At 43.5% G+C, this 27,587-nt stretch overlaps 1 protein-coding gene and 1 long non-coding RNA gene across 4 annotated transcripts in view; one reads left to right on the top strand and one right to left on the bottom strand.

Annotated features, from left to right (window-relative positions):
• The window catches only part of GLP1R (glucagon like peptide 1 receptor), a 309,769-nt gene that overhangs the window by 9,265 nt on the left and 272,917 nt on the right, over window positions 1-27,587 (top strand). The gene's annotated exons all lie outside the window — the stretch shown is intronic.
• LOC142493963 (uncharacterized) lies at window positions 6,620-20,642 on the bottom strand. Of its 3 annotated transcripts, none has more exons than XR_012801244.1 (3): window positions 19,728-20,642; window positions 14,665-14,801; window positions 6,620-7,610 (listed from the first exon to the last, which is right to left on the bottom strand). It is a non-coding gene; the product is annotated as an uncharacterized LOC142493963 (long non-coding RNA). The 3 variants fall into 3 exon arrangements; XR_012801242.1 differs by lacking the exon at window positions 6,620-7,610 and adding an exon at window positions 7,869-8,201; XR_012801243.1 differs by lacking the exon at window positions 6,620-7,610 and adding an exon at window positions 7,869-8,148.

Genomic DNA, 27,587 nt, shown 5'->3' with positions numbered 1-27,587 from the left:
GGGCGATTTATGCCTTTATCACCCACTTATCAAGGCTTTATGAATAGCAGTAGGCATTTTGGCCGATAAGTGCTCGATAAGTGGCTTATTGATGCCTATAGCATAGGCCCCTAAGAATAAGCACTTTCACTCATACTTTGCTCCCAGTTCTAAACAATGTTTTGTATTTTCTATATCGTTTTAACATTTTCGTGTTCTAGTTTTTGCAAAAACATTTTTTTTAGTTTGCAAAACTAGGGGGGTGGTGGACTCAAATAAGCAGGGAAATCCCATGATAACGCATGAAGAATTGTTCAAATAAGTATAAAATACCAACAACAAGGTTGTTAAAATAATACAACTAAAAACATAAAATAATGAAGAAAAGATATAGCAATAAACACTCAGAGATGGACCCCTGGGCCTTGGTGGTAAATAATGTTTGGGTTTTTGGTTCTGGTGCAAAAATCGAAAGGGTTTTGGTTTTGGATGCGGTTTGCCAATATCTATTTAGCATACGTCACGTCTGCCCAACAAGGATTCAAATCGTTTTAATTATGTTATAAAGGGAAAAATAAATGGTCTAATATTAATTTAATAGAACATGCAGATTACCCCTTCAGTGACTGTGATAGAGTTCCAGCTCTTAATAGTTCAACACAAAAACGTATTATTAGACAACAGTTGCTCTTAAAGGAGCAATCCAAGCTCTTTTTTTTGTGTTTAATTTATTTGTATATTTTGTTTTACACTGGAGTGAAGAAAGGGGGTCTCCAGAGCTGAACCCCATTCATTTAATCTCTTGGGACCCCCTGCTTTCAGAGATTCGTACCTCCAAATGGGGCGCCGGTATCTCTCTGTTTTTTTTTTATCACATGGGCCAATAGGAAGCTGCACCGGAGGATTTCACGGCTTCAGGACGCGGGAGCGACCATTATGTGAACCCTGCTACACTTATGGAGGTATGTATCTCTGGAAGTAGGGGGTCTCCAGAGCTGAAATTAATGGGGGTCTGCCCTGGAGACACCCTGCTTCAATCACGTGTAAAAAAAAAAAAGTTGGATCAATTCCCAAACACCAGGATAAAGTTTAAATAAGCAGATTTATCTTAAAAAAAAACACAATGGAACAAAATATGTGTGATTCCTTTATTATCTCATTAATAAATTACACATAATGTATGAACTGTTGATGATTCCTATCAATTTTTCACCCACATTAAATTACTCCGTTGCTAATATAATACAAAACCAATGACTAAATAAGCATGTTTATGTAAGTATATACTTATAGGTTATCAGGAAAATTGTTGTAATTAACAGTAGTTAATTGGATGATTCAATCTGTTTAAATGCCACACCATAGAAGCTGCTAATAAAAGAAGTAAAAAGTAATTGAGTGGCTTATATACGATATGTACCAATTAGAGTCTCATGGTTAATGCCACATAAAGTATCCTTTATAATGTCACCACAATAATTGTTAACACTTAGGCCAGGGGTAAGAACCTTTCTGCTTATTACTGCTTTTTAAAAGCTTTGTCTAAGTAGCCTTTCAATGGTCCTCACTGTCCACATTTCATCTTCAAGATGAAATTGCATATTTATATATATATTTAAAAAAATGAAATGCGTCACAGTCAGAGAATACTTACCGTACTATGCATTCATTAACAGCTACAAACCACAAGAGGAACTTCAGAATAATACTGAGACTGGGACTGACTAGAATAAGAATAACACCAAATTTAAAGGACATGATTAATCTGACTCCCAGTTGAAGGAGAACTTCCAGTTTCAATAAAATGTGACAGTCATTTCCTTTTCATCTCCTCACTTCTTCATTTGCCATGTCTCTACGAAACACATCCCTTTCACATGCACACAATCCCCTACACCAGGGGAGGCCAACTCCAGTCCTCAAGGGCCATAAACAGGTCAGGTTTTCAGGATATCCCTGCTTCTGCACAGGTGGCTCAATCAGTGGCTCGGGTGTTGACTGAGCCACCTGTGCTGAAGCAGGGATACCCAGAAAACCTGACCTATTGGTGGCCCTTCAGGACTAGAGTTGGCCTCTCCTGCTCTAGTCCAACCCAGGGATAGCCTCCACTTATTAAGATCACAAACAGCCTAAGGACTGTGCCCATGTTTATCCAGGACTCACCTGGAGCAGTTAAACTATCTCTGGAGTTGGTTACCTCTGGTCCAGAGTCAAAGTTGTTAGTCCAAAAATGTGGGTTTCTACACCCAAAAAAGTGTGATTTTTAAGGTGCCACTCATCAACTTGGTAGCGCTAAAAATAACGCATTTTTAAAGCAGTCAATAAAAATATGGGTGTCGACACCAACAGTGTAAATACTGAGAAATGTTGCCCATTTTGATGCCAGTCATCAAGTCTAGCGCCAAAAAGTACCGCATTTTGTAAATCACCTACACCAGGCTGGCATTAGCTCTATCTTGTCTACAGTATGTACATTAATATGTATTTTATCTATATTGTTTCTTAAAAAATATGGGTCATCTAGTTCAATACTTTGGTCACAATATTTTACGCCTACAGTCACGTCACGGTAACCCCATTCCACTACCAATATTATTGTTGTATACATAAAGTCACAAACCCATTAGCACTCCAAATGACACAAATATATACTGTATGTATACACAATGTAGTGGGGTATGGTTTTGAGTTTGCTAAGACTGTGTATGTCGCTATGTATATCATACTCATGTAGCCCCCTGTAAACAGCACGGGCTATACCTATCTTCCTTCTGCTGTGAAAAGCCCTGTTAAGATCAGGCGCCAGTAATCATCATGGGTTACCCCCTTCATAGCCCTATCCTGAGTGGTAGACGCAGGCCTGGACTCTGCTGCAGGCGTGAGCAGGAGGGGAGGTTCTGCTGACACCATGAGGGGAGCGGCTAGCTCTATATTTAGCAGCCAACTCCGGTGAGTGGCGTTGTTGTTCTTCTTGTCTTGTCTTTTGCTGGTTCGAGAGAGTAGTTAGGAAGAGTTCGAGTGAACAGTGATATCGAGAGTCTAGAGTTGCTGGTTATTATGCCGTGAGCCACGAATCCTGCGGAACAGTCCGAGGAGTATCAGGAGGCTGCGGGCTCCCCGGCGCAGTGTGCCGGGAGAGAGAGAGCGAGAGGAACTGAAACGATCAGCGGCTATAGGTAGAGCTGATAGAATTATAGACTGGTGGACCAATGCCCTCACCCCACTGCCAGGGGTGATGGAGGGAGAATTCAAGACCCACCTCGAGGCTAACCTCGGGGGTGGGCCATGGGGTATTGAAGCCCTAGCTCAGACCATCCTGTCAGAGGAGTGACTTGGAGGGAAGGAGAGGAGGAAGGATTTGGGCGGAGGTGAGCAGTGTATACCCCGTCCTGGCGATTGTGTTGCGGCTGCTGGAAGCCTTATCGTTGGGATATTGTTGCTCTGTCAAATAAAGAGACTATTCTGCATCCGTAAAGACTGTGTGTGATTTGGAGAGTATAACCCTGGGACCTGAGGGGTTCTTCTATACCGGTCCTGTCCCATTACCCTGGGAGTATAGAAGATGGAGGCGCTGCACCACTGAGAGATCATGGAGGCTATCACCCCAGAAGCCCGGTCCTGGCTCCCCCACAACACCGCGGGAAGCTCAGGCCCTCCTGTTCCTAACAGGTACGCACCACACCGCATGTAATCAGCCCTCATGCACCCTAGACACCACCGTAGAGTCTGGGGGGGGGAAGCAGGGTTACACTCATAAATCACAGATGCTCCAAATTTAGGCGAGCGAAATTAGAGATCAAACCCCTAGAAAAGCTCGCCGGTTACAAACTAGGCAAAGTTTTGAGTTACAACAACAACTTATTTTTAGTTTTTTCCCCACAATTAAAATAAAAATCGAGAACCAACATTTATGGAGTTACAGCAAAACCAAGACACTAACTCTTTTTAGAACCAAAAACAGCTTTCAACGACAGATCCCTTAGTGCTGGGATTATTATGATTTCTTTTTCCAGGACACCACAAATCAGTTTTTTTTTATTATTAATATTTTGGCTACTTATAATGCAGGATGCAATACAACTACGTGTGCACTTGTTTATGGTCGAAAGTGGTGATAGGTACATTTCAAAAAGTTGTGTGCAGCAAATCGCTGTAACATGAAAACCTTTAAAAACAATTAAACATAGATATACATTTTCCATATATAAGACCCTATTTACTATGTGGTGCTACTGAACAAGACACATTCAAGCGTCCTATAGAGTACCACAAATTTGGCCCATAATTACAAAGCACAAAAGGAAGAAAAAAAAAACGTAGGTTTTCCGGAGATCCAAAACTCAGGGTTATAAAATGTAATTCATTTTAATTATGTTAAAAGTCAGCCCATAACATTCCCTTGATGTCATTTTCACTAATTCATTTTTAATTAACTGTTCAACTGGATGAATTACCTCAACACAGACTGCCTCTCCTCTGAGTTCTGCTCCCTCTGCTAAAGGGGAATGCCATGTACTTGAAATGGAATGAAGTTGATGCCCACCAGGCAGTGAAAGGGTTAATTATGACATAGATTAAAAAAAAAAACATATAAAGTAATTTATCTTTAATAAGAGCTAATAGTAATTAACTTTAAATACTCCCATGCAGTGCTTTTGATATTTGACTCAGGTAAAGCTTATTTTACACATTTTGGGGGAGATGTATCATGGGGCACAGAGAACTTTTTTTCATTGTGTGTCTCTTCCTATCACTTTATCAAGGTACTTTGATCTAATTTTTCCCTAGTTTGTGATGTGTTTAGTGCTAATATTTGGTGTTACCAGGTACACATACAGTATTATTACAGAATGTTTCAAAGTTTTTGCCTGTTGCCTAATTTGTCACTTTTATTTGCATCCAAAAAGCGGGCAGGTCTCAAATAATGTGAACTTCTCTGCTGAAAATAGTCAGTTCAACCAGCACTCAAAAAATTAAATAATTGTAATAGAACTTACTGAATCCTTTCATGTATTGCAGAAAAATCCTATTTTATTAAAATATTGATAGTGTTTTACTCATACAAAAAAACATGGTAGAAAAATACTCATAAGTATAGGTACAAAATTGCCCAACGAAGCAATGTTTCAGGGCCTCACTTTCCTCAGTCTCAGAATCACAGTACCCTGCAGTGAGGGTACAAGACCAGAGCACCAGTGATGATACAACAGGTGACAAATTGATGGTTTCTGTTAACTTCTCTGCTTAAATATCTGTACTGGATGCAAGAAACATGACTAGCAAGCTTTATACATACTGTACGATGCAACAACGAGAGGAAAAAATGGAGGATTGCTTTTGTTTGTTTTGATTCACCTCTCCTATTGACTTGTCTTGGACACATATTTTATGAGAAGAGTACTCGGTTATTAAGTAGAACATAAATGTACAGTATTCCTATGTATTGTGCATCTAATACATACTGTATGTTTTGGGTTCTAAAAGGACTATTTGGAAGGTATATTTAAAATTGGGGTCCAATGTTCTGGTATAGCGCTGCTAGTTTTACAGAGACATTTTGCAGGCACAGGTCCCTACCCCGTGAAGCTTACAGTCTATTTTTTGGTGCCTCAGGCACAGGGAGATACAGCGACTTGCCCAAGGTCACAAGGAGCCGACACTGGGAATTGAACCAGTGCCAGCGCTCCAAACTCAGTGCCAGTCAGTGTCTTTACTCACTGAGCCACTCCTTCTCCCTTCTCATCCAATGAACTGTTACAGATGCAGCCTCGAGTATTACAACTCATGCCTGGGAGATTCTGGGGCAGTCTCACAGTAAATGCCTCAACATTGTGCAACATTTCTGTGAGATTCTTAATGGCCCATCGGATTAACACAGAAGGGGTCTCTCCATTCAGTTTGAATGGGACTGCAGGGACCCCCCGCTGTGTTAATCCGATGGGCCATTAAGAATCTCACAGATATGCTGAGGCATTGACTGTGAGACTGCCCCAGAATATCCCAGAATTTCGTAGGTAATCGTTCTAATACTGGTGGCTGCATCTGTATGTGCCTGATTTCATTACTCACAATACAATAACATTGCTGGATGCTGCAGTGCCCTGTGTCGCTTCTCGTGTCTCTGTCTCTTAGTCTCCTGTATTTCCGCCACTTTTCTGCACGCAGCTTCATTTTGCTATAGAGAAGTGTGTGGTTATTGTGTGAATGAGGTAGGATGAAACTGCAAAACTACTGCAATTGTTAATAATCATAGAAACCCCAATGGGTTAGGCATCATTACATATTGATTATTACCTGCAGGGGGTGGTGGTTCCTGAGGAAGATCTTAAATTGAGTTGAAACATTGGCTGTGTAATGCATTCAATGTTGTGTGATTTTTTTTAGAATATTATGGTGCCCACTGCTCATTTATTCTGATGTATTAAAAAGTCTGAATTGTTGGTGTTAGCTGATGCAAACAAAGAAAGGGGGCCCTGCGGGGTTGGGGAAATCCTGCTCTACACAAAGAAGTGTTGAAAAGAAAGAAAACAACCCACATCATGCGCTCTTGTGGGTATTAGAATCACAGTTAATAGTGTTAAAACCAATGTTTATCAATAAAAACAGATACAAATATATAGAACACTATACATTCCCGAAGAAGCTAGCTTTGCAACATGTGAGGGTGTTTTAATCATTATTTTATCCATTAAAAACCCAAATTTATTTCACCATGTAGGCATTTCTTTGCGCTTTCTGCTAAGCATTTTGTTCTACACAAAGAGGACATGCATAGGAGTGAATCTAATCAGGAACCTAGAGGGGAAGGGGTGGTGTTAGCAAGGAATTGGATTTAAATAGTACTGGCAAAGAAAAGGCTTGAGTATGTGTGCTATGTGTGGGTTGTCTGTGTTGGTTGTGATTGAGTGTGTCTTGTCTGTGATTGTGTGTGTGTTGTGATTGAGTGTATGTTGTGTTGGTTGTGATTAAGTGTGTGCTGTGTGTGTGGTGTTGTAATTGAGTGTGTGTGTTGTGTCTGTGTTGGTTGTGATTGAGTGTGTGTTGTGATTGAGTGTGTGTTGTGTTGGTTGTGATTGTGTGTGTGTGTGCTGTGTGTGTTGGTGTTGTGATTGAGTGTGTGTTGTGTCTGTGTTGGTTGTGATTGAGCATGTGTTGTGTGTGTTTGTGTGTGTGTTGTGTCTGTGTGTTGTGTCTGTTGGTTGTCTGTGTGTGTGTTGTAATTGAGTGTGTGTGGGTGCTGTGATTGAGTGTTGGTTGTGTGTGTTGTGATTGTGTGTGTGGGGGGGGGGGGGAAGAGGTGGAAGGGTTGTGATTGAATGCAGCGTTGCACAAACTGAGGGTGGCACCCCAGGCGCAAGATTACTTAGGTGGGGAACATGCGGCAAAACCTGGATGCACAGGCGAAAAAAAGCTGTGCGCGGGCGGCCAAGAAGATGTGCGCGGGCGGGCAACCGAAGATGTGCGCGGGCAGCCAAACAGGATAGTGCAGGTGGCGGCCATGTGATTCGGAGGTACAGGAGAGGAGCACGCCCGAGCGCTGTGATGTCAAACGTTCCTCCTTCCGGTGTCTGCCCTGCATTAGCGCTGTGTTCCTGCTCTCCTCCGCTAGCAACCTGCTTCGCTGCGATCCTCTGCAAGTGAAAGGGTAGGCTGCCACTATATCAATCATACTATGAATGTACAGAAATAATAATAATAATAAAAAGTGTAAACACTTCCCCGCTCGTGCTTGCAAAATTATGCAGGACAGGCTGTGCTCATGTTTGGAGAGTTGGTGATGTCACCGCTCTCAGCAGCAGCGTGGACGCAGCCTAATTTTGCAAGCGTGAGCTGTTGAAATATGTAAGTATTTAGACATATTTGTATTTACATTGTATACCGTTTAATAAAGTTTTTTTTCATGTGATTTAGATTACATCAGGCAGGGGGGGGGTGAGAAATTTCATGGGTAAAAAGGGGGACTCGGCATAAAAAGTTTGCTCACCCCTGTTGTATGCCACACAGTAACAACTTGAATTTTCAACTTAAATAAGCCGGTGAAGCTGAGTAGGTGAAACGCACGTCGGGTATGTTTGACATCACTTCCGAGTGATGTCGGCTCATCGGAGAGGTGTGTGCTTTTGCCGTCAGAGCACTTAGGGAGACTACATCCATGGGCAGCACAGCGATCTGACACAGGAGGATATATCAGGATGACTTCAGGCTTATACTTCACCCACAAGCTAGACAGTATGGATATATAAGAGAGCTAGAACACAGTCACAGTAAACTTAATGCTGAACAAATTGTCTATTTGACTAGTGTGTAATGTCTAGTACTCGGATACAGCTATACACAGAGGGAGTGGTCATCTAAACAACAGCTGATTCAGCTTCTAAGTAACTATATACTCACTCTCTAAGTGGGATACTTTTGTAGCTATATCCATCTCTGTAAAACTAATATTGTGGGTGGTGATGTATCCCTGTATTCCATTAGGCAGGTGATACTGCTAAGTAGCCCCTGTGAGGTCTTGTTAATAGAGGAAAAGGGTTCCAAATGTGCACAATCTCATCAGAGTATATATAGAAAAAGAAAAAAGGCACTGTGACGGGAGCTTTGCGACAGGCTATTAATAATACACAAAAAATATATAATATATAACTGGGTTGAACTGGGACGAGACTTAGATATGATAAAATATAATTTATTCCTTGATAAAGGTGAACACAACAGATATACAAATAACAGGCAAAATATAGACACTTACTTAAAGATGGAAATGATGAAACAGTCACATCTGGACTGGCAGTTCATACAGCAAATCTTCATCATCCCAAGACACGAAAAGACATTTGCATCATGACACTGAGTAAGGGGTGACTCTGACTTATATATCATTTTAACCCTTCTCTACACTCACGGCGCCGAGCCGTCTAGCAAAAGTCCTTTTGAAGCTGATTTTGGACTTGCAAGATATCACTCTTAAAAACCAAATAGTTTCTAGTTCCTGCCTCCAACATAAACAATTAGGCACTTTAGCCTTTGATCACCAGGCTATGTAAATTCTAGCAAGATGTTCTTCCTGCTCATTATCATAACAGAGGGAGTTTGCAGTTTTCACAACAGACTCAAAATCCCATATACCCTGTAAATAACTTCATAACTTCAGTTCAGTGGTACTTACTGGCCCTTGAGACATATTAATACATTCCGTCACACCTGACGCTCCCAATGAGACTAAATATTACCATGTAGTACTAAAATTAAGAGAGATATTAATATCTGGCTCTTAGTATCTGTTAGATATCAAGTGTTTAGAAGCATTAGTTGGGGCTAAGTCCCACGAATACACCTATGTAACTCTTAGCACGTTCAGCCAAGGACATCTCATAATATTCTTATATTTAATAAGGTCACCCATTCTGATTTTCTCCTTGGGTAGCCGCACCCCTTGCCCCCATCAATAAATCCTTTGAAGCAGGGACCCCTGGGTAGGGGACATTTGTCACCTGGTTTTAGATTACACACTCAATGCCCCAGACCTCTTGAAGCAGAGGCGTTTGTAAGTGTGAGTTATAACGCTCACAACCCACTCTAGCTTCCTGCAAACAGGTATTAACATACTGTACACTAAAACCCCTTCTGCTTTTCACATTCAACTTCAATCAAGCCTTTTGAAGTCCAGATTTTCTGAAAAGACACAATACAGGTGTTTTTTCTTAAACTGTAGCTTATTAACCCCTTAAGCCCCAGTGTGTGTGGTGCAGACACTGGCCAGAAACAATATATATTTTTTTTTTACAGGGGAATAAGCATTTGGATATTGTAGCGAGGTAAAAACACATTTCTGGACCTCAGTCCAGTTAACCCCTTGCTTCCCTGGTGAGAGTAGAGGGTGGCCAATTGGGGTCTAACCCCTTTAATCCCGGGCCAAATCCTCACGACCGTCACAGGCACACAATAGTGTAATATTGTATAATGCAATTTGAGCAAAGAAGGTATTGCACTCACATTTTATGAAGTCAAACGGGCATTTTGGTTACTAAGTTTAACCACACTGATGTTGCAGGTTCTCCATGAACAGGACACCTCCGGCAATACACATCGTCTCCAACGATATGACTCGCAGTGTTGTACAGGGTCACTGGTAACAGGATACTCGTCTCCAACTTAGGACTCGCAGTGTTGTACAGGGTCACCGGTAACAGGATACTCGTCTCCAACTTAGGACTCGCATTGTTGTACAGGGTCACCGGTAACAGGATACACTCAATGGAACAGATAAAAACCACAAATAGTGTAATACTGTATAAGTGGTTATTAGTAGAGTGGTAGAGCAGAATGTGCACTCACATTTTATGTGAAAATATAAAGGCTTGTGGTTGTTAAAGTAACCAATTACAGGGGTGGTTCTGGAATAACAGGATAATCCCAAAAAAGGAAAAGGACGCAGGAAAAAAGGAAAAAATCTTTATAATATAAAAACAAGAAACAGTAGAGCAATCAGATATCCAGAGGGAGCCACATTAAAGCAACTGGATCCCAACTCCCAATAACCCCCAGCGATGGCCATACACCAGGGGATAAAGCTAGGAGGAGGTAGCAGTGCTCCAAATGAATTCCCAAAGGGTCTTATGCAATCTGTATAATGAATAATTAATATCCCAACGCGTTTCGTCTCAGCAGACTTCTTCCAGGGGGTTTCTAGACTTAGTAACCGAAATGCCCGTTTGACTTCATAAAATGTGAGTGCAATACCTTCTTTGCTCAAATTGCATTATACAATATTACACTATTGTGTGCCTTTTTTCCTTTTTCTATATATACTCTGATGAGATTGTGCGCGTTTGGAACCCTTTTCCTCTACTACTCAAGTGGCCTAGAACGAACCCATTTGTTATCCGGTGCGGCACCCATCAAAGAAACCCTCATTTTTGGACTATATCGTATCCTTTTGAATTCACAGTTCTTTTTGCGCTTGTTTCTTTCCCCCTTTTAGGTCTTGTTAATAGCCTGCCTCACGCCACCCCAAGGAGTCTGTCCTCCTGACATTTATATCCCCACGTGGAACCACAAATAAACCCTTATTAAAGTGGAAAATTCAAGATGTTACTGTGTGGCATATAAGACAATATTGGCACCCCTCCCATGCACACACCTACGTCCACTTTTAATTGTTTTTATACATGTTCTTTTCATCGTATTCAGGACCCATGTATTTAAATATATAAAATAAAGTTTAAGTCTTAAACATATAGGGTGTTTCTCTGAGTGCAGCTACAAGGGAATCTTTTCCTTTGCCAGTACTGATGCATACAAATACAGATACATTTAAAAATAAATATTTTTCATAACACTGTGCTTCATTCCTAATATCTTTAATATGTGACTTTAGATTTTGTCAACAGCCAACTGAGTTCAGTGCATATTTTGCGCTTAGTGTGATGTATTATTACTGTATGTTGTGATTTTGTTGTGTATGTTGTTTTTGAATGTATCCGTTACATAGAAACAGGCAATAAGTATTAATGTAACCAGTATTAAGTACAATGTGAGACTAGTCTTTGTTACAGTGCCAGGCAGTGTTGCAAGCCTGACTAACCCAATCTTAGTAAATGTGTTGCTTCAGAAAGGGAGGATTGTTATCCAAAGGAGGAAATGTTATCAGATATCCTTAAGGAGTACCAACATATGTGAAATTACAGACATTGATAACTATGTTACATTATATTACATTATATGGTTTTGTCCAGAATGTCTCCATTACACTGGGACTTGATTAGGTGCTAAAGGCTTTTCTGAGGGAGGTCGATAATTAAATTTTTTCTAGAAGCTTCAGTGGCAATTTAGCTTAAAAAAATAGATGTTTTTCCACTCATAGTATTTTCTGTGCCATGTCCACAATGTACTAATGTACTAAAATAGTTATCATCCCAGGCTGCTTGCCATGCTGTAAGTGCTATTGTTCTCAATAAATACGTATAAATGTTAGCATCCACAATTGTATAATTTAATGGAAGATACTTAAGCCAGGTAACAGGACTGAGCATTGGGTACTGTGCCCACCTCACTCCATACTGTGCAAATCCATTGAATGGGAGGCCACAAGGTAAATTCAGCAGTAAAGTGAAATGTTTGAATGTATGCACAGCAACATACTCACATGTTCTTACATTACATCATGGAGTGGTGCTGTTAAGCAATGAGGAACTTCCTGCATACCGACTCCAAGGGCAATGGATCCAATTGGTGGAGCAGGCACACACATTTAGAATGCAAAATGCAGTATTCAAATTCAATAATGGGTCCAATGTGTTAGCTCAGTTGAAGACCATATTGACGGAGACCTTCCTGACTAACGTCCCAAGTGGGACTAAAATATAGGACCCATAATGGAATAAATCTGAATACTGAAGCATCAGCTTTGCATTCTTAGCTTTTGCCCCTGTTTTTCAGGGAAATCTCCCAATAACTGGGCAAACTGTGGATAAAGGCAAACGACTGCAATGTTCCTCAGCCTCTACTGATTTCCAAATAAACTCTGCCCCATAACTATACACAGATGTAACCAGGGTTATTGGCATCACTGGCGCATTTTGGTGAGATATAAGCTTGAGATATTTTGCATTGTCACTTCCATTAAATACTATGGAGACTGCGATCTGCATTATTATGCATTATTACGCAATATTCTGCTTAACTAGGTTATCTATTGGGCGAGTCAGATACAATCTGGTAAACTACTTTGGATCGGGGTGAGAACTGCTATGGAACCCAGTGATCCGGGTAGACAGAGGAATATGCAGAGGTCAGGATAGATGGCATGCTGAGAGTCACTGGACAAAGCAGAGGTCAGGGCTGGTGGCAGGCTGAGAGTCACTGGACAAAGCAGAGGTCAGGGCTGGTGGCAGGCTGAGAGTCACTGGACAAAGCAGAGGGCAGGGCTGGTGGCAGGCTTAGTCATTGGACGAAGCAGAGGTCAGGGCTGGTGGCAGGCTTAGTCATTGGACGAAGCAGAGGTCAGGGCTGATTGCAGGCTGGGTGTCACTGGACAAACCAGAGGTCAGGGCTGGTAGCAGGCTGAGAGTCACTGGACAAAGCAGAGGGCAGGGCTGGTGGCATGCTGAGAGTAATTGGACAAAGCAGAGGTCAGGGCTGGTGGCAGGCTGAGAGTCATTGGATGAAGCAGAGGTCAGGGCTGGTGGCAGGCTGAGACATTGGATGAAGCAGAGGTCAGGGCTGGTGGCAGGCTGAGACATTGGACAAAGCAGAGGTCAGGGCTGGTGGCAGGCTGAGACATTGGACAAAGCAGAGGTCAAGGCTGGTGGCAGGCTGAGAGTCATTGGACAAAGCAGAGGTCAGGGCTGGTGGCAGGCTGAGAGTAATTGGACAAAGCAGAGCTCAGGGCTGGTGGCAGGCTGAGTGTCATTGGATGAAGCAGAGGTCAGGGCTGGTGGCAGGCCGAGTCATTGGATGAAGCAGAGGTCAGGGCTGGTGGCAGGCTGAGTCATTGGATGAAGCAGAGGTCAGGGTTGGTGGCCGGCTGAGAGTAATTGGACAAAGCAGAGGTCAGGGCTGGTGGCAGGCTGAGAGTAATTGGACAAAGCAGAGGTCAGGGCTGGTGGCAGGCTGAGAGTCATTGGACAAAGCAGAGGTCAGGGCTGGTGGCAGGCTGAGTCATTGGACGAAGCAGAGGTCAGGGCTGGTGGAAGGCTGAGAGTAATTGGACAAAGCAGAGGTCAGGGCTGGTGGCAGGCTGAGAGTCACTGGATGAAGCAGAGGTCAGGGCTGGCGGCAGGCTGAAAGTCACTGGATGAAGCAGAGGTCAGGACAGGTGGCAGGCGGAGTCATTGGACGAAGCAGAGGTGAGGGCTGGTGGCAGGCTGAGTCATTGGATGAAGCAGAGGTCAGGGCTGGTGGCAGGCTGAGAGTCATTGGACAAAGCAGAGGTCAGGGCTGGTGGCAGGCTGAGAGTCATTGGACAAAGCAGAGGTCAGGGCTGGTGGCAGGCTGAGAGTCATTGGACAAAGCAGAGGTCAGGGCTGGTGGCAGGCTGAGTCATTGGACGAAGCAGAGGGCAGGGCTGGTGGCAGGCTGAGACATTGGACAAAGCAGAGGTCAGGGCTGGTGGCAGGCTGAGAGTCATTGGACAAAGCAGAGGTCAGAGCTGGTAGCAGGCTGAGAGTAATTGGACAGAGCAGAGGTCAGAGCTGGTGGCAGGCTGAGAGTCACTGGATGAAGCAGAGGTCAGGGCTGGTGGCAGGCTGAGTCATTGGACGAAGCAGAGGGCAGGGCTGGTGGCAGGCTGAGTCATTGGACGAAGCAGATGTCAGGGCTGGTGGCAGGCTGAGACATTGGACGAAGCAGAGGGCAGGGCTGGTGGCAGGCTGAGTCATTGGACGAAGCAGAGGTCAGGGCTGGTGGCAGGCAGGGGGCTTCCATCTTTGGTGCTGAAGCCAGGTGAATGAGGAGCATTACATTTACAGACAAGGAGTTGGAATGCCTCATAAATGGGGTGGTGAATAACCTCTCCCAACTATTTGGGGAACAGGACCCCAAAACTAGTTTAGCAGAAAAGAACTACATTTGGACCAATATTCTCAGCAGGATAAATGCCCTGGGGAATACTGTCTGCACTGTGGACAGGTTAAAGAAACGGTGGGCAGACAGTCAGAGAAAACTTTAAAAAAAAACCTGGCTGACCATGCTGCACAGACAAGGTCCACAGGAGGGGGACCCCCATCACAACTGACTCTGTGCAAGTACTAGACACGGCTGATGGAAGTCCAGGTCCTAGGGCTTTCATTGTTGGTGAATGTGGCATCTTCCACAGGAGAAACCTGGTAAGTAAAACAGACATCATACAGTGTATATTAATATAATGCATACCTGTAAAATTATATACTACCTTCTATATCACACAGTATAGTATTATTTGCAAGTTACTCACACATACATGTTCTGGACAGTTCTCACAATAAGCTAGGAAACTTATCTATTCCCTATTAGATCACATGAAGCCACTCTTAACTATTATTACAATATAGTACACAATAAATATATAATCCATCTCTGGAGCTGTAAACCTCCTTGCAGCAACCTCCTGTTGAAGAGGAGGAAACAGTGATCCTGACCCACATGGATGTCCCAGAACAGGAGTATATAGATGTAGCTTCCTCTGCTGCTTTACCACCACCAGCTGCATCACTCTCTTCTCCACTAGCTCTGTCACCCTCTGCACCACCAGCTCCATCACCTGCTACTTCAAGAGCTACCCTAACGTCCATAGAAATGTAACAATACATTATTTCAGAGGTTAACTCTAGGTTATCCTGACGTTATTCTCTTTAGAGCATAGGTGTTCGGATTATCGGACCGTTAATTTTTGTTAACCTTACGTGAAATCGACAGAGCTTCGTGCATCTGGGAGGAGGAGAATTTTGAAAATTAGCCAATCAAACTGCAATAAACATTGATTTAATGCTTGGCGAAACGCTTGCAAACTCTGACTAAGCCGCAGATTTGATTGCAACTCAAAAAGGACACCTCATGTGAAGGTTTTGCGCATCGCCACGGCCACTTACCTGTGGAAGTCCCTCCATCTGCTGCCATTACTCGTTCATCTACTGACTCTGTAGGTCTCCTAACATGCCAGATCCACAAAGGTATGTTATTAACGTAATGCTGTGTTAACCTAAGGTAAGTCTTAACATGTATTTTCAAAGCTCACTAAAGTTACGTTATGTCCTGTTTTCGGTCAGAAAGGGCATTGCGTTAGGTATAATAGCCGCTAATGCTAGTAACATACAAAATAGGCATTCCCCCTAACAACGTATACCCACAGTGCTCTGTTGTAGTTAACACAGAGATTTAAGTCGTATAACTCATATACATACTGTATATATATACAGTACATATGAGCCTACATGCCTGTGCTGTGCACTATTGCTTCAGAAATGTGCTGTTGGATATTGTGACAGGGCCTTAATCCCTGTCTGAATAGGCCTCCAAATAGGAAGCCTGTGTCTGAGTCCAGCAGGGATCTGGTTAATTGCAGCTAAAGACAATTAGCCAGTCTCCACCTGGCTCATCAGTCAGGTAGAAAAGCCTCCTGTGTAACCTGCAGGGAATCTCCCTAGCACATTCGAGGTGTGTGCTGATAGAAAGGGAACCAGGCACTTTATTCCAAGACACACTGGTCACTGGAGCCTGCCAGAGGGTGCACCCCACGGACACCCACCCAGACCCGGACTGATAGAAAAAGCTCCTGATAACAGGTACCTCTTTGGACTTTGGGTCAAAGGCTGGTAAGAGGCCTAGCCTCCCAGCCCTGCAGATAGGGACTGTGAGAGTGAGTTAGCCCTTACATACAGATGCAGCTGCCATTATTTTAACAAATCACAGCGCCGTTTTCGTGTGCGCTGCTGTTCTCCATGCGGCATGAACACGGCCAATCGCCCCAGACACACGTGTTTATCGCGGTTGCTTTGTTTCAATTTCATGGATTGTGTTCAATTAAATGATTGAATTGTAATGTGTAGAGTACAGTACTGTGCTACTGTGTCAATTTCAGGTGTTTAAAAGCCAGAACACTAAAATGCCATTTTCTGCACTCGCCTGCACTCGCGTCTTGAGGCGGTACGGTTGGAAGAAATCCCGCGCCATGACATGGTTATTCCGAGGTATACAAAGCGTGATTTGTAAAAATAATGGCCGCTGCTCTGTAGGGATAGGATGTTTGTTTGTATGCAGCCTTAAAGATGTATTGTTTGACGCTACGGGCTGAATAAAAGCCATGGTGTATTTTCCTTAACTACGTCTCCCTGGTTATACCTCTGCACTCGTCTCCTATAGATATTATAATTATTCACAGTCATAACCTTTACTTTCATTGTCAAGTTTGGAGAGCAAAGGACAAAGAAGGATTATTGTAAAACAATCTCTCTTATTAGCTCTTCACAAAATGTAACCTTCAGGGAAGCCTATAGTGTGTGGGTTATACAGCAGGAAGATTTGCATTCAGAAGAACAGCATTTAATTACCAAAAGGAGTAATTGTTTCATCCATTGTATACAAATGTTAAATAAGAAAGCGTCATATTGTAAACTGCTTTTGTAATCGTTTTAAAATGAATGCAAGGAACTATAAATGTGGTCTTATTATTCCCCTATGTAATAATGTCTTCATAATTCCTTAATACTGTAAATCTCATTCACGTAAGTTTTACATTGCTACATCAAGGTGGTGACCTACTAACCGCTAGGCTGTCAGAGGGATTGAGGGGCTTTCCATGTGGGTGTGCTGAATTGGTACTATTGAAGGTTGTGCAATAAGCCCCTTGGGCTGTGATAACATTTTAAGGAAAGAGACGTTGTCTCTTACACTAACCACAATTCCTGCCTGTGAGTCGTGACTGCGTCTGATGTCATTTCTTAGCTAGGATTCTTACATTTGATGCAGGGTATAGACCAGGAGTGGCCAACTCCAGTCCTTACGGGCCACCAACAGGTCAGGTTTAAAGGATATCCCTGCTTCAGCATAGGGGGCACAATCAATGATTGAACCACCTATGCTCAGCAGGGATAGGCTTACAACCTGACCGGCTGGTGGCCCTTGGTGACAGGGGTTGGCCACTGTTGGTATAGACCAGTGATGGCAAACCTTTTTGAGCCCAAGTGCCCAAACTGCAAACCAAAACGACTTATTTTTTTCAAAGTGCCAACACTGCAATTAAACCTCACACGCCCCTCTATTAGGGTGACCAGATTTTGAAAATGAAAAACCGGGACACAAAAAAAATTATTAATACAACAAAAAACATTACTAAAAAAGAATATTATAATGATATTTATCTAATAGTGTCACCATTGATGCTGTATTATTCATTCTATCTCTTCCCATTCTCTCTCTACCTTCTCCCCCATCACTGCCGCCAACAGAAATCATGCGCCCCCCCCCCCAAAGGGAGGGAGGTGACAGGGAGGGAGGAAGGTGACAGGGAGGGAGGTGACAGGGAGGGAGGGAGGGAGGTGACAGGGAGGGAGGGAGAGAGAGAGGTGACAGGGAGGGAGGGAGAGAGGTGACAGGGAGGGAGGAAGGGAGAGAGAGAGGTGACAGGGAGGGAGAGAGGTGACAGGGAGGGAGGGAGAGAGGTGACGGAGGGAGGGAGGGAGAGAGGGGTGACAGGGAGGGAGGGAGGGAGAGAGGGGTGACAGGGAGGGAGGGAGGGAGAGGGGGGTGACAGGGAGGGAGTGACAGGGAGGGAGTGACAGGGAGGGAGGGAGGTGACAGGGAGGGAGGGAGAGAGGTGACAGGGAGGGAGAGAGGTGACAGGGAGGGAGGGAGGTGACTGGGAGGGAGGGAGGGAGAGGTGACTGGGAGGGAGGGAGGTGACTGGGAGGGAGGGAGGGAGAGAGGTGACTGGGAAGGAGAGATAGAGGTGACTGGGAGGGAGGGAGAGATAGAGGTGACTGGGAGGGAGGAAGAGATAGAGGTGACTGGGAGGGAGGGAGAGATAGAGGTGACTGGGAGGGAGGAAGAGATAGAGGTGACTGGGAGGGAGGGAGAGATAGAGGTGACAGGGAGGGAGGGAGAGAGAGGTGACAGGGAGGGAGGGAGGTGAAAGGGAGGGAGGCAGGTAGGGGGGAGGTGACAGGGAGGGAGGGAGAGAGGTGACAGGGAGGGAGGGAGGGAGGTGACATGGAGGGAGGGAGAGAGAGAGGGAGAGAGGCGACAGGGAGGGAGGGAGAGATAGAAGTGACTGGGGGGGAGGGAGAGAGGTGACTGGGAGGGAGGGAGAGAGGTGACTGGGAGGGAGGGAGAGAGGTGACTGGGAGGGAGGGAGAGAGGTGACTGGGAGGGAGGGAGAGGTGACTGGGAGGGAGGGAGGGAGAGAGGTGACTGGGAGGGAGGGAGAGATAGAGGTGACTGGGAGGGAGGGAGAGATAGAGGTGACTGGGAGGGAGGGAGAGATAGAGGTGACAGGGAGGGAGGGAGGTGAAAGGGGGGGAAGGCATGTAGGGAGGTGACAGGGAGGGGGGAGGGAGGTGACAGGGAGGGAGGGAGCTGATGGAGGGAGGGGGTGCGAGAGGTGACAGGGAGGGAGGGAGAGAGGTGACAGGGAGGGAGGGAGAGAGGTGACATGGAGGGAGGGAGGTGACAGGGAGGGAGGGAGAGAGGTGACATGGAGGGAGGGAGAGAGGTGACAGGGAGGGAGATGACAGGGAGGGAGGGAGGTGACAGGGAGGGAGGTGACAGGGAGGGAGGGAGAGGTGACAGGGAGAGAGAGAGGGAGAGAGAGGCGACAGGGAGAGAGGTGACAGGGAGGGAGAGGGGTGACAGGGAGGGAGGTGACAGGGAGGGGGGAGGTGACAGGGAGGGAGGGAGATAGAGAGGGGGAGAGGTGACAGGGAGGTGGAGAGAGAGGGAGAGGTGACAGGTATGGAGAGGATGACAGAGAGGGGGAGAGAGAAACACACACACACAGAGACACACACCCAGACAGAGACACACACCCAGACAGAGACACACACCCAGACAGAGACACACACCCAGACAGAGACACACACCCAGAAAATTATATAAATAATTTATTGACATTAATTAAAATTAAATAAAAAATGAAGACATTAATTGGACATTCCTCATTGTCATTCCTGACCTGACCTTGGGGCTTGCTTATATAATATAAAAATGTGCTAAATAAATAGCAGGGGAAAGCAGAAATATGGTTGTGCATTATTATAAATATATATGTTGCTACTTACACTTACAGTACTTATTGTACAGACTGTGTCACACGTGCAGCAGCAGCTCTGCCTCTGAGCAGCTCCAGACTGTCTGACACACCTTCTCCTGTGCTCCTCGTGGCAGTCACTGTCACAGGTCAGTGACATCACTGCCATCCCATGGATCACTGCGGCCCCTCCCACCCGGCATCTGTCCAATCCCCTGCCGTCTTGCTGAGCTGCTCCCATCCTCCTCAAATGGCCACCAATCTCCTGCACCGTTACTCCCTGGTAGTGTAGTGTGGTGTGCTCTGCTCATACTCTGCCCCCGGCTCTCGGCATTCTCACCCAATCCCCTGCAGCCTAGCATTCTACTATGAAGGAGTATGCCGGGGCAGGGCTTTGTAGAATGCCGGCCGGCACGCAGGGGAGGCAATTCAACAAGCGGGAAGCCAGTGGCCTGTAAATTCAAGAGCCCTCCTCCGCCTTCACCATCGCGCTGCACGCGTAGGTTTGAATAGACAGCGAAATCCAAAGGACTGCCTTCAACAGCCGCTCTCATCTCCTGCATCCTCCCGCTGCCTGTCTCTTTAAATGGAGGCCGCGCCCCCTTCTGCGTCATTACGCGTCTGCGCTTTCAGACCATCAAGCCTCCCGCGCTGAAATATCGTTCGGCTTCAAGAACCCCCCGGTGGGATCGAGAGGCGGGGCCGCGTGGGCGTCCTAACGGCTCCTCCTCCATTCCACCTCCCTCCAAGCTTCTACGTCACTGCCCCCCCCCCTTCGCGCTCCGCGACCGGCCGCTCGTGGTGCGTCATCGTGCCGCGCGGTTGCCATAGAGACCAGGCTCCGCCGGGTGCATTGAGCGGCTTCCTCCCCCCTGACGGCGAAATACAAAGGCGTGCCCACAGAGACGGCTCGGCGTGCCGGCAGCGGCACGCGTGCCACGCGTTCGCCATCACTGGTATAGACAGACCTGCCAGAGTTTTATGTTGCTAAAAAGGAAACAAAAAGTCGAAAATAGGTACATAATTTGAAACATCCTATGATATATTTTATGCATCATTTCACTCCTCCCTGACACCTCCTAGTAACACTATTCACAGGCCTGCTGCTGCACTGGAGTTAAGTCATGTACGTACCTTCGCTGGAGAATGTTTCAGTCCCATTTGTTTCAATGCATATGATCTCTTCTCCAGCCCCAGGGACTGGGTGTACAGCATATTGAAAATGGGTTTAAGAGGCCTGAATACATCAAACTGTAGTAACCAAAAAGTGTGGTGTTACCGCCCCAGAAAATGTGTTATTTTTATAGTGCAATACATCATTGCAGCACTGCCTAAATAATGCATTTTTTTATCGGTCCATTAAAAATATCGGATCCGGTAAAAAATAAATAAACCTATTGCCGCCTTTTTCGGTATTATCTGCCATACATCAGGTTCCAATATTTTATCGAGGCGAGATTTACAGCAGAAAAAACATGTTTTTTATCATCTGCTCCAGGCTGGCGTTTGCCCTCTCTTTCCTATGTATATAATGGGCAATATATTGTCCATTACATACATAGGCAACATAAGCTAAACCAGCCGGAAATAGCAGATACACATAACATACATTACAGCACATACAGTATTAACCCATTAGTAGCACAAGTGGACAACTAGTCATGGTTTTCCATGACTAGCTGACCACAAAGAGCGACAAAGGGGATAATATTAACTTTTAACAGCACTATCTACCCTCCTTGGTTACCGTAGTGGCTAGGAAAGGATTGCTAAGTAATGCTTTACTAACTGCTAGGGGTTAACACATACCACCCCCTCTCTGGGAGCCCTAACCACTACTCCCCACCATGTGGCTAAATATGGCTAATTCTGCTTTTGTCTATTTAAAAACAAAAATGTATTAAAAAAAGTGAGTGATGTCACTTCCTTTCCAAAATTTGACTCTGTCACATTGTTTGCTACAACCAATCAGATTGGGAATATACATATAGCCTGGCCTTCGGCAGCTATTGCTAATTCTGGGCCTTTCCTCTGTCAGTCCTGTTAGAACAGGCAGTGGAAAGGTTAATTCCTCCAGTTGGCCTGTTTGTGAGTTTCAGCTCTGAAGTATTGTAGCAATATTCAGAGGCGGGCCTAAGCAACCTTTGAATGTGTTAATCCAAAGGGTGGATATGGGTTGGAACACCCCCTAATGTGTGTGTGAGCCAATCGGTATCCAGCTTTGAGTTGTAATGATTCAAAGCTAGAGACACTCCCTGAGGATATTCAAATTGAGACATATTCCCAAATTCAGTTATTGGTATAGAAGGGGTGAAGGCGGTCACAGCAAAAGAAGTCCAGCCCAGGAACAAGTGAAATTAAAATCAGCTTTAATATTACATGCTGTACATCACAGAAGGGGCACTCTGACGCGTTTCGTCCTTCTCCAGAACTTTATCAAAGAGTATACTACCCTTATCACACAGATTCCTTAAGTAGGTGTCAAACCAATTTGATTGGTTGGTCTTAATCAGAGATCTATTGAATCCAATAAAGTTAATGGTAAGCCATAATTGGGAACAACCCTCTCATTGAGTCTGTGTGATACAGTTTGATAACACAAAATACATAGTAACATATAACAACAAACATATTTAAAAGAAAAACACAATGTTATACAATGTGGTGTGAAGCATGTATTAATAAATTTAAGGAGACATATATATGGAAGTGAAGAAAAAATACATATATGGTAAAAATTATATCTTATTCCATTTGGGGGTCTTTCATTGTGTCCTAATGGTGAATTGCCACATACTTTTAGTGGATTGAGTTTTTTTCTTTACACTTAATATACTTGACTTTGGCAGCATCAGTTATTTTGGGTTCACTCCCATATTTTTTAGTGCAACTATTGTTTTTCTGGTAGCTCGTTAGGTATATATATATATATCCCTTTTATACATGGATCTATGACTATTCACAATATATATTTTTTATCATTTTTCCTTTTTTTGATATATATGACCTTTTTACCCAATCCACTACTCTAAGTCCATTGCTCAGGATTTATCTTTTTTAGGTAAAATTTATCAATTTTATATTGTTCAAACACTATGGAAGAATCCAGTGGAGATGATAACATTATATCTGATGTGGAAAGCACTTCTTATGTTCACACATGTAGCGATAACACAAGAAGATCTAGAAAGGCAGCGCATTTATTTGACGGAATTTCTGACATTGTATGCGATGAACCATCAGACCTAACCCATTATTTTGTCAAATTGGAAAAACTTCTGGTTGAGAATTTAAGACTCTGGTGGGACATTACCTCACTAGAGAATTATATAAGATGCAACAGGATCCCTAGAGGATTAAGAATCAAAAAAGTACCATCATTTGGTTTTCTCAACAAACAATTTGAACAGGACTGGGTTAAAGCCTTGGATATGTGTTCATTCAAATTAATGGATTTAATAATACAGCAAAAAACTGCAGAGAAATCGCTATTAATGTCAGAGATTACCATACTACAGACTAAATTGCAGCCATTTTCTAAGATGGAACAGTTTGTCAAAAATGACAAAACTTTGTTGTCAAACATTGAGACAATTGAAGATGATATTAGCGACAAAAAACATGTCAAGTTTGAAAGAGACCGTGTTGACTATAGTAAAGGGCAAATATATTGTTGGCAGAAACCTGTGGTTATAAAAGAATTTACAGGCTCTAGTACACCTAAGGGCCAACGCCATACAAAAAGATGGACAAAAAATCCTCCAAATAAATCCATTCTAAAAAATCCTAGAACTGAGACCTCTAGTTTTGAATCTGATGTCTCCGATCAAGAATCTAGATCCCATATAGTCTCATTTGACAGGTCTGTAGATTATTCTAGAGAGAACCGCGGGGCCTCAAAATATGATAATCAAGCCTCTACATCATCCTTCCAAAACAAAATGTCTAAATCTTCTGGTCAACCATCATCAGCTTTTTTACAGGCAGGCCCCAAGGGGCGAGGAGAACCAGGAGATCCAAAAGGAAACGAGGGACGAGGCAAGGCCAAGCGGAAGAAATACGAATAAGTGACCCCGGTAATGTTATCAATTTATCCGGCATTTATCTCTCATTAGACCAATTGACACTCCTGAATAAGGGACTTGGGTTTGCACCTACACAAAACTTTCAACTTTTCCAGACGGTGATCGATCTCCAGAAATTTACCAGGAAATTGACGTTAAAGAAACTTTTTGGTTTAAAAACCAGTCCTGATAATTTGGACATGAGCAATAATCCATTATTGCCTTCCACAAATGTTACAGACGTAATGACTTTTCAAGAAAATTGCGCCCTTTCCGATTTAAATACACTACTTGAGTTACAAGATGATCCTTCATTAACATCTACTCAATCATTTTTTGGCCAGGAGGATTCGGGCTATCGCAAAAAATCATTATTTTGCCCAAACTATAACAGAGGGCCCTCCATCACTATGTTTGAACATTTAGTGGAACGGGACTTACGTCTATTAGCTCAAGGATATACTTGTTCAAATGTAAATTCTGGTAATCTGAGTCACACTGAGGTTAGACAGATTGATTGTATTAAAAAGAATAATGACATTGTGCTTAAACACGCTGATAAGGGGGGTGCACTTGTGATTATGTCTTCAACTAATTACAAAAAAGAAGCATTGAGACAATTACAGGATGCTACCTCTTATCGGCGTCTTATGGGCAATCCAACTTTGAAATATCATGGTGAACTATTAGAGTTGTTAGAATTTGGCAGAGTCCTTAATGTCATAAGCCATAAGGAGTTTGAATTCCTTAACTGCCCACATCCCGTGACTCCCATATTTCATCATCTCCCAAAGATCCATAAGACGCTGGTTGACCCTCCTGGTCGACCCATTGTAGCGAGTATTGGATCTTTGGGAGACGGGTTGTCACGGTATGTGGACAAGTTTTTACAACCCCTGGTGGTACAGTTGCCCTCATTTGTCAGAGACACGGCAGATTTGATTGTCAATCTACAGGACTTCACATGGCACAAGGACTACAGGTGGGTCACACTTGATGTGGCCTCCCTGTATTCTATCATAGAACACAAACAGGGACTTGCAGCTATTGAACACTATTTGGAACTTTCCACGCTATCTATATCACACTGCACTTTTCTATTGGAATCCATTTCCTTTCTACTCACGCACAATTATTTTATGTTTGATTCACTTTTTTATTTACAATTATTAGGCACTGCTATGGGCACGAGTTTTGCACCATCATATGCTAATTTATTTTTGGGTTTCTGGGAATCACGTTTTATTTTTCACAGCGACAATCTGTTTCGTCAACATATCGTCTTTTATAGGAGATATATTGACGATCTTATATTAATTTGGAAGGGTGATGAGCACACACTAATTTCGTTTATTGATGGTCTAAATTCAAATAATCTCAACATTAAACTCACTTTTGAACACAATCTCAACTATATACACTATTTAGATTTGGTCCTGTACATTGACAACAATATGCATATACAATCAGATATTTATCGCAAAGAGAACTCCAGGAATACACTTCTGAGTGCAAAGAGCTGCCACCCACGGTCACTCATTAGAAATATTCCTGGAGCTCAATTTATGAGGTTAAAAAGGCTGTGCTCTGACGATGAGGTCTTCTTGTCTCGATCAGAAGAGATGTCCAAAAGATTTCTAGCTAGGGGATACTCTGCCGAAGACATTTCAGTAGCTTTTAATAAAGCGAATATTACAGATAGAAAAACTCTTATTTGTAAAAACAAAAGATCACTGCCCAGCAGAGGGTTGACCAATGCTTCGATTGAAAGGAAAAGTCCTTATTTTATCACAACATTTAGTCAACAGTCCAGACAGATTAGTAATATCATTCATAAGCATTGGCACACCCTGCTGCTGGATAGAGATATACGCCCAATTGTTGAAAGTGGACCAAGATTCACATATCGCAAAGCCAAAACATTGGCATTCCATCTGTCACCCAGTATGTATAATAGTAGGTCTGGTTTCTCAAATGTTAAAGGTATTCCAAATGGTTTTTTTAAATGTGGTAAATGTGCCATGTGCCAGCACGCGTCTCCAACGAATAGTATTGTGTTTAACAATAATTCAAGTAAATACAAAATTAAGACCTTTCTAAATTGTAACACCAGTTATGTTATATACGTTCTTAATTGCAAGTGCGGATCAAGATATGTAGGTCGCACAATAAGACCATTAAAAACCAGGATGGCAGAGCACGTGCGCCTTATCAGGAAGGGTGATTTACTTCATCCAGTATCAAAACATTTCACACAATGCCTTAAAGGCGGTATTGGAAACTTCGCCTTTTCTGCCATTGAGCACGTGCCCTGTCACCCCAGGGGTGGCAACAGAGAGAATGCATTAAACAAAAGGGAGATGTACTGGATATACACTCTCAATACCCTCCATCCACACGGTATAAACACCGATTGGGAATTAAAACATTTTCTTTGACCCAGAAAATGGGGGGTAGAGAGAGTGTATGTCCATGCACTCCATTCAAAATGTTGCATAATACTGCCACTCATCTTTGCATCTCCCTATAAGTAGTCAGTATGCAGAGTGATATTTAAATTGTATTGAAGAAGTATATATATATATTCTATATTTAATTGCATCTAGTACCTTGTGATCCTACACATGTGTACCATATGGCTAGTATATATATACACATATGGATAGAGTTATGCAGTGAATTTAATCCTGAAAATTATTTTTCAGAACACTTATTGTTTAAAATATACTTAGCTTCCACTTGTATTTAAATAAATAATTACAATTTAAACTACTGAAGATATAATTTTTACCATATATGTATTTTTTCTTCACTTCCATATATATGTCTCCTTAAATTTATTAATACATGCTTCACACCACATTGTATAACATTGTGTTTTTCTTTTAAATATGTTTGTTGTTATATGTTACTATGTATTTTGTGTTATCAAACTGTATCACACAGACTCAATGAGAGGGTTGTTCCCAATTATGGCTTACCATTAACTTTATTGGATTCAATAGATCTCTGATTAAGACCAACCAATCATATTGGTTTGACACCTACTTAAGGAATCTGTGTGATAAGGGTAGTATACTCTTTGATAAAGTTCTGGAGAAGGACGAAACGCGTCAGAGTGCCCCTTCTGTGATGTACAGCATGTAATATTAAAGCTGATTTTAATTTCACTTGTTCCTGGGCTGGACTTCTTTTGCTGTGACCGCCTTCACCCCTTCTATACCTGTATCTGCTATGGCTGGCGCACGCAGGCATTCACCACGGACTCCTAAGAAGGACTGACGTCATCCCCCCCTCCACACGTGTGGACGCGCTGGAGCGCATCATCAGCTGAGAGGCAACACCGCTCCTCCTCACTGCAGGAAACGGCGTGCACGGACGAGCAGGCAGCGGTCCCCCTACGCAGACATCGCGTCAGTGGTCACCCAAGAAGGAAGACGCTGCAGCCATCCGTATCACGGGGAAAGCCAAGACAGAGGAAAATCTTCAGCAGTGCGGAACAGCTCACCGCAACCGCACGCAGGATACCGAAGACACCGGGCAGGGTAAGGGCAGCAGCTAGTGGCCTCAGGAGGTTCAAGAGTGAGGTGTCCCTGGACACTTCATTTCCTGCACCCGGCCACTATCGGCACAACGGGCCCCCCGCCCTGGGTGAGTCAAAAATTTATAATCTGAAGATTTCATTGTGTCCTAATGGTGAATTGCCACATACTTTTAGTGGATTGAGTTTTTTTCTTTACACTTAATATACTTGACTTTGGCAGCATCAGTTATTTTGGGTTCACTCCCATATTTTTTAGTCCAAATTCAGTTATTGATCAGGAGTC

The sequence above is a fragment of the Ascaphus truei genome, chromosome 4, assembly GCF_040206685.1.
Source record: "Ascaphus truei isolate aAscTru1 chromosome 4, aAscTru1.hap1, whole genome shotgun sequence".
Classification (NCBI taxonomy): domain Eukaryota; kingdom Metazoa; phylum Chordata; class Amphibia; order Anura; family Ascaphidae; genus Ascaphus; species Ascaphus truei.
The sequence above is the reverse complement of the archived record's forward strand: the minus strand, read 5'-3'. Positions and strand labels throughout refer to the sequence as shown.